General features: G+C 39.8%; 1 long non-coding RNA gene across 1 annotated transcript in view; it reads left to right on the top strand.

The window, feature by feature from the left end:
* The first annotated feature begins 1770 nt into the window (after nucleotides 1-1770).
* Nucleotides 1771-11290, top strand: part of LOC309676103 — a 112693-nt gene continuing 103173 nt past the window's right edge. Inside the window, exons 1-2 of the long non-coding RNA XR_014269565.1 lie at nucleotides 1771-1848; nucleotides 2203-2261. This is a non-coding gene — a long non-coding RNA (uncharacterized lncRNA). The remainder of the gene's footprint in view (nucleotides 1849-2202; nucleotides 2262-11290) is intronic.

Raw genomic sequence — 11290 nt, 5'->3', positions numbered from 1 at the left:
TTTCTTAATTCTGTCAATTAAAAAGAATCCAATGCTTCCTATGTTTGCAAATAAAGAAAGTAGTACATCGGCCAATCCCTGTGATTTTCTCTTTGGAAGTTGGATTAATTTTTACTGTTTGGAATTGTCAATACTGAAAATACCTAGAGCAGAGGATGAAAGCATGTTCTGTGCCTCCTCGGATAAACTCCTAAGATATTTAGGTCTTCCAAGTAGTCTCTTAATTTTATGCAATAAGCTGTTTTTATGTAAAGATTACTTTCATTAAGTTGCATAGATGTTTTTCTAGTAGGAGTTTTTTGTAAACTTCCTTTGTCAGTTGAATAATAATTAAAATGTAAACAAATGAATACTCGATAACTGGAAAACCTTGCACACTTTCTCTAAAACAGAACAAAATGGTTTAAATAAGAGATTATAGAAGGTAGTCTTTAATATGTTATTGAACTGTTAAAGCTCTAAATTTTAAGGTACAAGGCCATTACAAAATTATGACACAGTCCTCCTTTCTAATATCTTTAAATGTACATATTTTATAAGTAAGTTTACATACATATGCAGCATTTGGAAGCATTTGGACAAAGTGCATTAATTTAATCTTTCATGAGCTTTTGTACATCTTGCCTTGCAGAGTACTTAGGGAGCATGAGTATTTTCGAAGATATCTGTGACATCTGTTCTTAATATTCTAACATCTTTCTTCCGTGTACGTTTGATAGACAACATACTTTTGGCAGTCTTTGTTATTAGAATTGCCAAAATGTTGATATTAATTTGAGTGCCTTGGTTTTCAATGAGTGCAAGCCAGAATGAGCTTTTTCAGAGACTCATCTTTGGAACTAAGTTATTTCTAGAAAGCCAAATGTTTCAACTTTCTTTAAGGTAATCAGAAATAGATTTATAATAGAATAAGGAAACGATTTCTGTTCAGGAACAGTTTTTCAAATATATCTGCTCCCTCATCTTTGTTTCTGATCTGTGTATTTTTTAAATATAACACTGTGTTAGAACTCCATCCAAGTACCAGGCCGTGGGATTTTGCTTTGCTAGATACTTAACCCTTCTAAATGCCCATTTAAAATGCATTGATGAGTGTATAAATGGCATTTCATTAAGAGGTTTTCTGAAACTTAGATGTCAGTGTTGAGCACCGTGCTGTTCAAGTTTTAGAAGTCAGACCACAGAATGAAAGGCACAGCCATGAGTTAAGTGCCAGGGATTCTTATACAACATGTGAGAAGTCCCTTCTGAAAGAGCTGTGCGAAGTCCAGATCTCATCAGAAAGTAAAAAGAGGACCAGTAAGGAAGTACCTCAAGGTACTCTGGATTTGCAGTCTTGTTCCTGACAGGAGAAAAGGTTCCTGGGTATTTCTTTTCAGAAGTTAGGTGACTGTCATGTCTATGAAATCACTCCGTCCAATGATTAGGTGAGTGTTGAATTCAGCTAGAATTAAATCCCTTTATTGCAGGGAGCCTCTTCCTTTAAAGTCTAATTCTTGTATGGCTCTGAAGAATTCATTAGCAACAGGCCTGCAAACTATTCTGTATTGGTGTAAGCTTATCTCTTCTGGTGAAGCTGTTGTCCAGATTAGCAAGCCTTGGGGAGAGGGAGAACATGGCCTGCGTTTCTAACCTATCTGACACATAGAAGGGAAAGGTTAGGTTCCAGTCATTCTTGGAAGGATTATTGTGGTGGACAATCTATATAACCCACCTTTTCGTACTCCAGAAAGAAAGACGAGGCTGCAACTACTTTTTCTGAGGAGGCCAGTGTGAGCAATGAGAATGTATACTGGATCACACACAAGTTGATGACTGCATGATTCCTGATGGACCCTGGTGTGAGAAGTAAGTGCAAAGTTATATAGCCCTGCCAAGATTGTGGCGTGTCAGAATGCATGTAGAAGCCAAGCTTTAGGTACAAAGCAAACTTCAAGGCTGGAGCATAGATGGGAGTGAAGTACCTTAAGTTAGAGTACAATTGGGAGAGGGCTTTCAACACTGCACTGCAGTTTCTAGTCTATGTATGATGCTCAATGCAAAACTTAAGTGGGAGGTGAGCGTGTAGCAGCTTTATCCATTGGACCTGCTCACGTAGAAAAGCTGAGGTTTAGCCCTGTGTGACCAAGAATGACTACTGGGGATATTTTATACATCAGACACGAGAGCCAAAAGTTTTTTGTACGTTTATATCCATTTCAGAATCTGCAGAAACAAATGTGAAAAGGCCATGCAGACATTGAAATCCTGTCCCTGTCAAGGTAAGAGGGGGCATTTCATAACAACTTCATCACAGATCAAATCTTGTAATGTGATATTTAATTATGACTGTGGATGTTTCTCTTATTACAAAAAGAAAATTACTTAAGTTGCTTTATTGATAGTGTTGCCCTATGTTACAAATATTTACTGGCCAAAATAGTTTTTATTTATAATCCTATAATTTCAGTGTAACTTCAGCAATGAGAAATTCGTGCAGTAGTAGAAAAACACAAATCCACTCACAATCATTATCTCCCTGACTCATTCCAACTCTATGAGAATTTCCTATGTTCATCATCCCCCCCTCCCGGCAATGAGTTTTGCTATTACCCAAACTCAGATACACAGACCTTTCTTGTTAACTTTAGCATGAAATCCCTAGACATGAGATCTGTAATAATGGTTATTGTTCTGTGGCTATAAGGATGGCTATGGATTCTCTGTTTAGCATGGGGAAAGAATATGCTTTATAATGCATGGGATACCAGCAAATTTTTTTCTTGAACTGTCTGAATAGTGTAGTTGCCCCATGTCATCATGACAGCAGACATGCAGATCAGAAAGTATCTCTGAATTGTTAAGTACCATTCTCTTAGTAGTGGTATTTTTATTCCTGCCATAGTTTAGCTAAATTATACATTTCCTATAGGAAACAAATTATATGTAAATTTTTAGTATCACTTGTGCCATGCTGCACAAGTTTTAGTTTCCTAAATCTGGTATTTTGGACTGTGTGGATTTTGGCATCAGCTAACACAATTTGAGGGCTTTATGCGCAGTCAGTATGAACTAGGCGTGTATCCTGATATACCTGATGCTGTGTGTCAAACTGGGCATTCAGACTTTTGGAACCATAAGAGCAAGTCTGCAGCACTTATAGAAGGGATACAGCCATCTCCTGAATGTCCCTTATATATCCTCTTAAACTTTCCCTATAACGTCTCTATTGAATCACTGACCTTAAATGAAGCAAGTGAAAAATGATACAAGATAACTAATAAATAAATATGCAAGCATGCATAAAATGTGGCTGAAAACTAAAATGGCAAACAGCAAGGGCCAAGTCTCCGCTCATCCCTTTCCTAGGATGTGCAATTTCGGTCTCTGTCAGTAGATGTCAGCAACACTACAAACTTGCCCAGTTTACCGCTTCGAGGGTCCTTCTGCTTAACATTTTAATTAGTTTTCCAATTTCAGTTTTGCAAAGGAATAGCCCATCTAAACCAGTGGAATCTATTGGCCTCTGAGACAGGATTAGAGACTGCTCTTCAGCAGCTTAGAATAATATTGTATTCTCGGTAATGCAGAACTTATACAGAACTTAGTAGAAGGGGCTTATTGCTACATTTTTAGAATTTTCTGAACATTTACCTCACGTTTGCCCTCCAGGCAAACATGAAGTAATATAAGATGTCTAATATTTTGCTTCTTTCTATGAAGTAAATCAAAACCGTGGGAATGTTTTCATATAATTTGATTTACTCCTGTCTCCTACAATACATCTTTGACTCTGTTCGATTAACTCTCTGCCTGCTACAAGAAAGGGGCAGAACCATATTCTGACTGAAAGCAATGGCAAGTGTTCTGTTGCCTCTGCTGGGAGTTGTGTCAGCGCCAGAGGAGTTCACAACCACAAAGGAAGGATGTGGAAGGAAGTTTCTTACTAGAATTTTGTGTGTGTGTATATGGCAGGGAGAAAAAGAGCTGGTTATTTCTGTGTGTAAGGAACATTTGTTTTGCTGCATATTATAAAATAAACAGAAATATTTCAAAATCATCACGTATGTGAAATGGGGACCAGAGAATAAACATTCCAGTGTTTATTTGGTTAGAAATTAAGAAATTTCATTATCTCATGATTCTCACAGGAGGGTCTTTTCCTTCATCTGATCTCAAGCAGGAATCTTTAAGTTTTTGTGATATACTGGGTACTTGTGAAGTGTGGCAGATTTACACAGATCATATGCTCAGAAACAGGATCAGCCCAGAAAGCAGTCCTTAGCATCTCTCCACATGCCTGTCACCATGTCATTGGCAAGAGCACCAAAATAAGCAGCACTAAGAATTAGAGTCCTGTTCAGCCACAGGCAGTGCTGGGGACATTTTGTGTGGTCTTCACTTCTATGTAGGGAAATGGGCTGTGACCGTTTTGTCTTGGCTGCAGAGTGTGCCTACATATGCTGTAGCCAGCTAGAGCTGGCCAGCTCCAGAGCCAAATTCTTCTAACTAGAGATGCAGCCACAAAAAAAAATAATCAAAAATCGGAGGGTAATCAGGTGGAGTAATTTTAACTTCTAGTTAAGGGAGACAAAGTGCTGTGCTCCCCAACCTGTGTTGGCTTATTGACAACATTGAGCAAGTATCCTGCTGCTGGCAACATCATACTTTGTTTTCCATGTCCTGCTCAGAATGTTGTCGTTTCTTGTGTCACAAACAACATTACAATGTGTTGCCTTCAAGTCGTAGGTTGGGAGCCAACATGTCATAGTGTTCCCTTTATGTTCTTGTTCCCTAAATTCTCTGTCCCTTCCCATGATCTGTCCATTTTGGTGGCCTGTCCTTTGACGTCCTCTCCTCCCTCACTATCCTCTGTTCATATGCTTTCAAGTGGTCTTTGATCCTTTCCTGCTTGTCAGTTGACCCATTCTATATCAATCCTTTTCTCAGCTGCGCTTTTCTCATAAACCCACAGGGGTGGGCTGCGAGATCCTCTCTGCAAGGCAAGCGCTGCCAAAGGATTATTACCAGCTCTAGGGACGGGTCCAAAACACGGGGGAGCCAGTGGAGTTTGGGCCCCCCACATGGGGCCATCAATGTCTGGGTCTCAGCCTGGGTAGATGAAGCAGACAAGAAGCAGTTTGCCAAACTGAGCATGGGGTATGTGGCTCCAGGGTGATGAGGCAGCAGCAATGCGGAGCAAATTTTACTTAGAGGCATCTGTTAGCAGCCATTTGGGAACTAAACCAAATGACCGCAGTGTGATCCTGTTCTGCTGCCTCCGTTGTTCTGGGCTCCTTTCTTACTTGCATAGCCAGCAGGAGGAAGCTGGTGGGTTTGGCGCTCTCTCTGACTCCTTCTTTGGTTTTCCTTGCAGAATGGGTCTGTTTCTGCCTCTGTTGTTCAGCTGTTGAGCAAGTCTGTTTCTTAGGTTTTGGCTTGCTTTGCAGGGTATGAAGTAAGGAATGCCGAATCTGCTGCTGCTTTGCAGAACATTAGATTTGGAGGGGCGGTCTTTGCCGCTTCACCTCAAACTGAAACTGGAGGGAAATGGAAAGATCATGCCTAGTTTCTGCCTGAATGTGTTGGAGAAAATGTCTTCCTAGCCCTTTTTGGGGTTACACATATTGCTAATAATATTCTGAATTTATATCTGAGAGTATCAGAAGGTCATGAGCTAAACACACATCTGTGTGAAGTTAGGCAAGAGTTACAACAGTTGAAATCAAGGTGGAAAAGTAATATGAGTTAGTCCAGAGTTTACAAGAAAACTTAAGCAATTCAGAATTTGGTGGCAGAGGAATAGGAAATCTCCCCATCTTCAGGGTTGGGCATAATAGAGCCAGAATTACTAAAAATGTGTAGTGCTGAACACTACATTAGATTTCATTGTCTTCATGTAGGACTCCTAGGAAGCTTCTGAAAGATGAACTTTTGCAATGAGATTGGTCATACTGCTACACTGTTGGGTAATTTAGGATGGTAAGTAGTTGGTGCTTAAGTCACAGTAAGAGTAAAAATTGAATGTTCCCAACTTCATATGTACTACAGTATGAAAGAAGAGATGTCTAACTTAGTTTAACTTTGCTTGTGGCAACTTTTTCAAGTCATGATTGCTGCACTGGTGGACTGGTTTAGTTGAAAAGGAACGTGGTGGCAGGTCTGAGTTTTCCTTTAAATATAACTTCACTGGAAGAGCTGTCATAAGTTTCTATTAAACAATATTGAGCATAACATCAAAACAAGGTTTAACTGTTACACGGTTGCACATCTAAATATGAAAAATAAGACCATGAGTCTTTCTGCATGTGCACTATTTCCTGAAACTGATTTTCAGGCCTTATGTACATCAACAATAATGGACCAATCCAGCCAAAATTTGCTTCCACAGCTGCTGGCCTTAGGAAGTTCCCTGGGCCTCCTGTGTTCTGCAGCTGTGGAGGCTATTCCCTGCTCTGAATGAAAAAATCTCCCCTCTCCTGTGACTGCTAACGCTGACTGAGACATCCTGTAACACCCTGTTCAGAGGGGCAGAGCTGACAGCTGAAGGCCATCCTTGGCATTTTAGTCTTTGTAGATAATGACAGATAGTGCATAACCATAAGCAAGGAACCCCTTAGGTCCTAAAATAGGGGAGGAGATTTCTGGGGAATTATAAAAGTTCATTGCCCAAAGGTCTTGGTGCTGGTTCTTCTCCAGAGAGCGTAAGGAGGAGAGATATTTAGCAGAGGTTTAAAGAAAAAATAATCTGGCATATTAGAGTATTGCAACATCTTAGGCGAGTGCAGAGAGCACATTTCTCCACATACACCAAGAGTAAGCCCAGGAGAACTGCTGCAAGAAATGTTTCTTACAGAACCACACAAAACTTGTCTACTTTCAAGTTTTGCTCTGTGTTTCGATATAAAACTGCCTGTTCTAAGTTTCATTTAAATTCCTTAATTTGCACCTTTCAAACGACTTGAAGCCCGCTTACGGTTTTGCAAATGAAACCTGATGGTTTCAAGTGAATTTCAGTTTGAGCTTTTAACGTTCTTGTTCAAACCTGAAACTTAAAGGGAAATTCAGGGGATGCTAAAACACGTATATGGAAAAATCAAAGGAAAAACTCACAAAAACTTGTGCAAACCAAACTTGCAAAACTTCCTACAGCTCAGGCTCTATCTATTTACGCAGATCATCTTAGTCTCCTCCTCTTTGCTATGTGGCTTTGGAAGCCAGGGTGTCTGATGGTGGTAGCTGTCAGGAGCAGTACTGCCAAAGAACTGTGATGTCTTTCCATGGTCATACACTGTCCTTACGGGGACAGCAATTCATCCAAATCTAGATTTGTCTTCAGATTCCATACATGGATCAGTAAAGCAACAACAGTTTAAGCTCTGTTGATAATGTGTAACTGAATGTGAAGAAACAAGGTTTAAAGCTTATTTGGAGCAGGGAAAAGTTTTTTGTAACTGAGCTGCAACAAATAGGTAGCTGCAACAAAGAGAGCTAGGTGGGGTGGGGGGTGGGAAGCCAGATGAATTATGAGCTTTTATCTAATTTCCATCCCTGCAGCACTTTTCCTTGGAAAACAGAAACTAAGCGTGCCTCGTTATTGCATAAAATAAATAAAATAAACCCAGAATGCTGTGCTGGCTTCTTGATCTGTACAGCATGCAAAGCTAAAACCACCACATGCAAAAACGATCACAAGAAGAGTGAGTGCAAGCTGAAGGGTTGGTGATACTCTCTCTTTGCAATGAGCACAGCTCACAATTCTCAGCACAGCTGACCTCTTGGGAACTGATAGGAAGTCCTGGCTCTGCTTGAGTCAATGGGAATTTTGCTGTGGACTTTAGGGAAGCTGGAACTTCATAGCATAACCCATGTTGTGCAATATATTGTTCCTGGCTCTTAAAACCTTGCAAAATCTCATAGGTGGGCAAATAAGCATTTGTAGTGCTCTGGGTCTTGTGTTTAGCAAAAATGGGAAATTAAAGGCAACCCATTTTCACTGCAGCTAGCTAGGCTCCTGGTAGTGACATACTATCTTTCCCAAGAAAATTTAATACATAAATGTAGAACCAACAAGACTGTAAGTGGTCTCATGTTGCTCATTCTGCCTGTTTGTATGTGCCGTCCCCTCCCTTTGTCTTTGTTGTCGTCTTAAACTGCTTCATTGCACACAGGCTTTGGCAATACTTAGAGGAAGGAGTCCTGGTCTTGTTTCATCTTTAGGCACTAAGGTCCACATCCTCACTCCCATTCCTGGTGTGGGCCTCAAGTAGTAGTTGTGATAATTAGTATTCAGTCATGTTACTAAGATAGTTTAAAGTAAACTGTTAAGTAAACTGGCACATCTAGTTATAACATTAGCAACAGAGAAATGCCATGTTCAGCAAGCAATAGGCATTAATTTGTGGGCCTTGTTCATGGATATCCTTAGAGATGTGCCACCATCCCTAGGGAAGATATAAGAATGTTTTTTTCCTTAAGAATATCTTTTTGTCAGCTTTGAATGTGGAGTGTTATAAGGCTGCCAATATTGTTACAAAAGTTTTTATCCTGTTCACTTCATTTATTGCATTCTTCCTGCTAAGTCAGCCAAAACTTTATTTTCACTATATGTAAAAGATCTGGCTGTTTTCAGTAGTTTATGTTTGGGGGCAGGGCAAATTCAATTCATTGACCACTTAAAAGCTGTGCATTCATAACTGAAATGGCTGGGGTTCCTTCTGTCTCCTTTCCTCGTCTCTTATCTCTGCAAGGCTTAGACACAAGAACAAGATCTAGAGTCCTTTGGACAACTTAAAAATGGAAAAGAAACATACTGTATCCTTTTCATTTAAGTAAATCTACCTAAATAAATTTACAGACTAAATGGCAAAAAGCAATAAAATGGTGTGAAGCTTGAGGTATGTATTTGAATCATAGAATGGTTTAGGTTGGAAGGGGCCTTGAAGATCATGTAGTTCCAACACCCCTGCCATGGGCTGGGACACCTCCTACTAGACGAGGTTGCTCCAAGCCCCATCCAGCCTGGCCTTGAACACCTCCAGGGATGGGGCAGCCACAGCTTCTCTGGGCAACCTGGGCCACTGCCTCACCACCCTCATAGTTAAAAATTTCTTCCTGATATCTAATCTAAATCTACCCTCGTGTAGCATGTTGGTAGGGATCCCAAAGCAGGTCTCTATGTCCTTATATATGCCAAAGCTGTAGGTGAGTGGGAACTTAGGACTGAAATAGCTCTATTACTAGCTTTCAGTAACTATTCTTGTGGTGGGAAAGGCATTACTAAGGAAAAAACAGCACTTATTTTAATGAGAGTTCAAAAGTCACTTCAGTAAATCGCAGTCTTCATAAGGTGACATGCCAGGGAAAATTGACCTTATAAGGTCCACTTCAGGAAATACCATGGTATTATTTCCTAATATTTTGAACCTTGGCCTTTTCCTATAGAAGCTCCAAAAAATTTAACATCTGTAGAGGAAGCAGCTGAGATCTTAGAGGTGGAGACAGCTTTCTACACCAGTCAATTGATAACCAAATTAAGATGCCACATCACGAACTTTTCCTTTCAGGAAAAACAAAATAAAATAAAATGTGAGGTTTATTTCTGTGATGGCTCATCTGGAGAAACCCTCTAATGATTGTATTGTGTTCATAAGTATGACAAAGAATCAGCAGGGTGTAGCTAGTGGTGTAAGACTTGGAGCATTAATTTAAGACAGAAAAATAAGCAGGAAGAGAACTGGTTGCCAAGGGTGTGTGAGAATCATTTGGAGTAGGATTTGCTCCGTCAGTGTTGTAACCAGCCTGCGATTGCTCCTTCTGAAGTCTGCAAAGTGGGCACATAATATAGCTTCCCACACACTATGGGTTTAATGCCAGCTGTGGCTGGTTGTGTGTGGTGTGTTTTTTTATTTTTATTTTTTTTTAAGTATAGATGAATAAGGGAAATTATATTTAAGCTTGTTTTAGTTGGGCATGTGACACATCAAAAAATTGTCAGCTTATTTTCCCAGCCTTTCTTTCTTCAAGACCTCAAATATCTTCAGTTGCCTCATAAATCCACAGTGATTACAATGTATTTATTTATTATTATCTATGCAGACACAAAATGACCTCAGCAAAGAAGCAGCCAAAACAATTCCTTGATTTTGGGAGAAAAATGATTCAGCCCCCACCTCTCTTCCACCCACAGCCTCCTCCTGGGGGCTGTGACTTTGTCTTATGCTTCAGCAGGAAACATATTTTTGGCTGAGTTTGAATTCTCTAGAGTGTGTTGGATCTTACAAACTCTATTTGACAGTATACCTGTATTGGACATGAGTTGCTTCATTTATGTGCATCAAAGCGCTAAGGTTTCCTGTAAAATTGATCTTCATGATTTTCAATACATGACTAGTAGCTTATGTTTCGTTATTACACAATTTAAAATAATGTAAAAGTTAAAGGGAAGAAATACTTTCTGTGCTGTGTAAGAGGGACGTGGGACCAAGTTCACTTCAGCAGAGAGCTGAATAAATCGTTGAGAAGCATGATAAAATAGGATTATACAGTCTTCTGGAATTTTGTTGGGTGGATGAATAGAATACAGAAATAGGTTCCATAAATTTCTAAGGGATATTTCCTATTTATTGATGAAGGGGCCTGTTGCGGCCAGGTAGAGGGGAGCAAGCACACCGATACGATGTATGTTAGCATTAATCTCCGCTAAGCTCCATCTATTGCTAACACTCGGGTTACATATATAGTCATTCATATCTTGTACACGCGATCACGCATTGTTTGATTGGCTGTCTCGCTTTGTGCATGCGGCGAGCACGCAGGGTTATTTCACCCATGATTGGTTAACATTAGCATATTGTTTAATCTTGCTCAAGCGTTATTTTTCTTGCTGACACCTGTTCTTGTTTTACTCTTTCTGCCAACTTTCCTGTTATCTAGTCTCAAGGTTAAGGCGTTCTTCACAATTTGCTATACACACGGTCTATTTTCCAAGGACTAGCTCCCACAGGGGCCTGAGTTCTGTTCAACAGCATGGATGGTATAACTGGAGATCATTAAATGACTTAGCTGTTACACCCAATCATGTTTTACAGGGAAAATAATAATATCAGACCATATATTCATTTAGTGAAGTACCAACAGTAGCCATTTCTTATAAGGTCAGGTATAGACCCTTTCAAATTTGCAAAATTGGCAGCTTAAGAATATCTTGTGCTGGGTTATTGTGTTTAATAGACATCTGTCTTTCATGAACTGATCAAATCCCTGTCATAAGACAATTCTTACTTTTGACTTCCACATATCCTATGGCAAC

The sequence above is a fragment of the Vanellus vanellus genome (assembly GCF_965231255.1).
Source record: "Vanellus vanellus genome assembly, chromosome: 11".
NCBI classification, from domain to species: domain Eukaryota; kingdom Metazoa; phylum Chordata; class Aves; order Charadriiformes; family Charadriidae; genus Vanellus; species Vanellus vanellus.
Note: the sequence above shows the minus strand (reverse complement) of the source record. Positions and strands in the feature narration are given on the sequence as shown.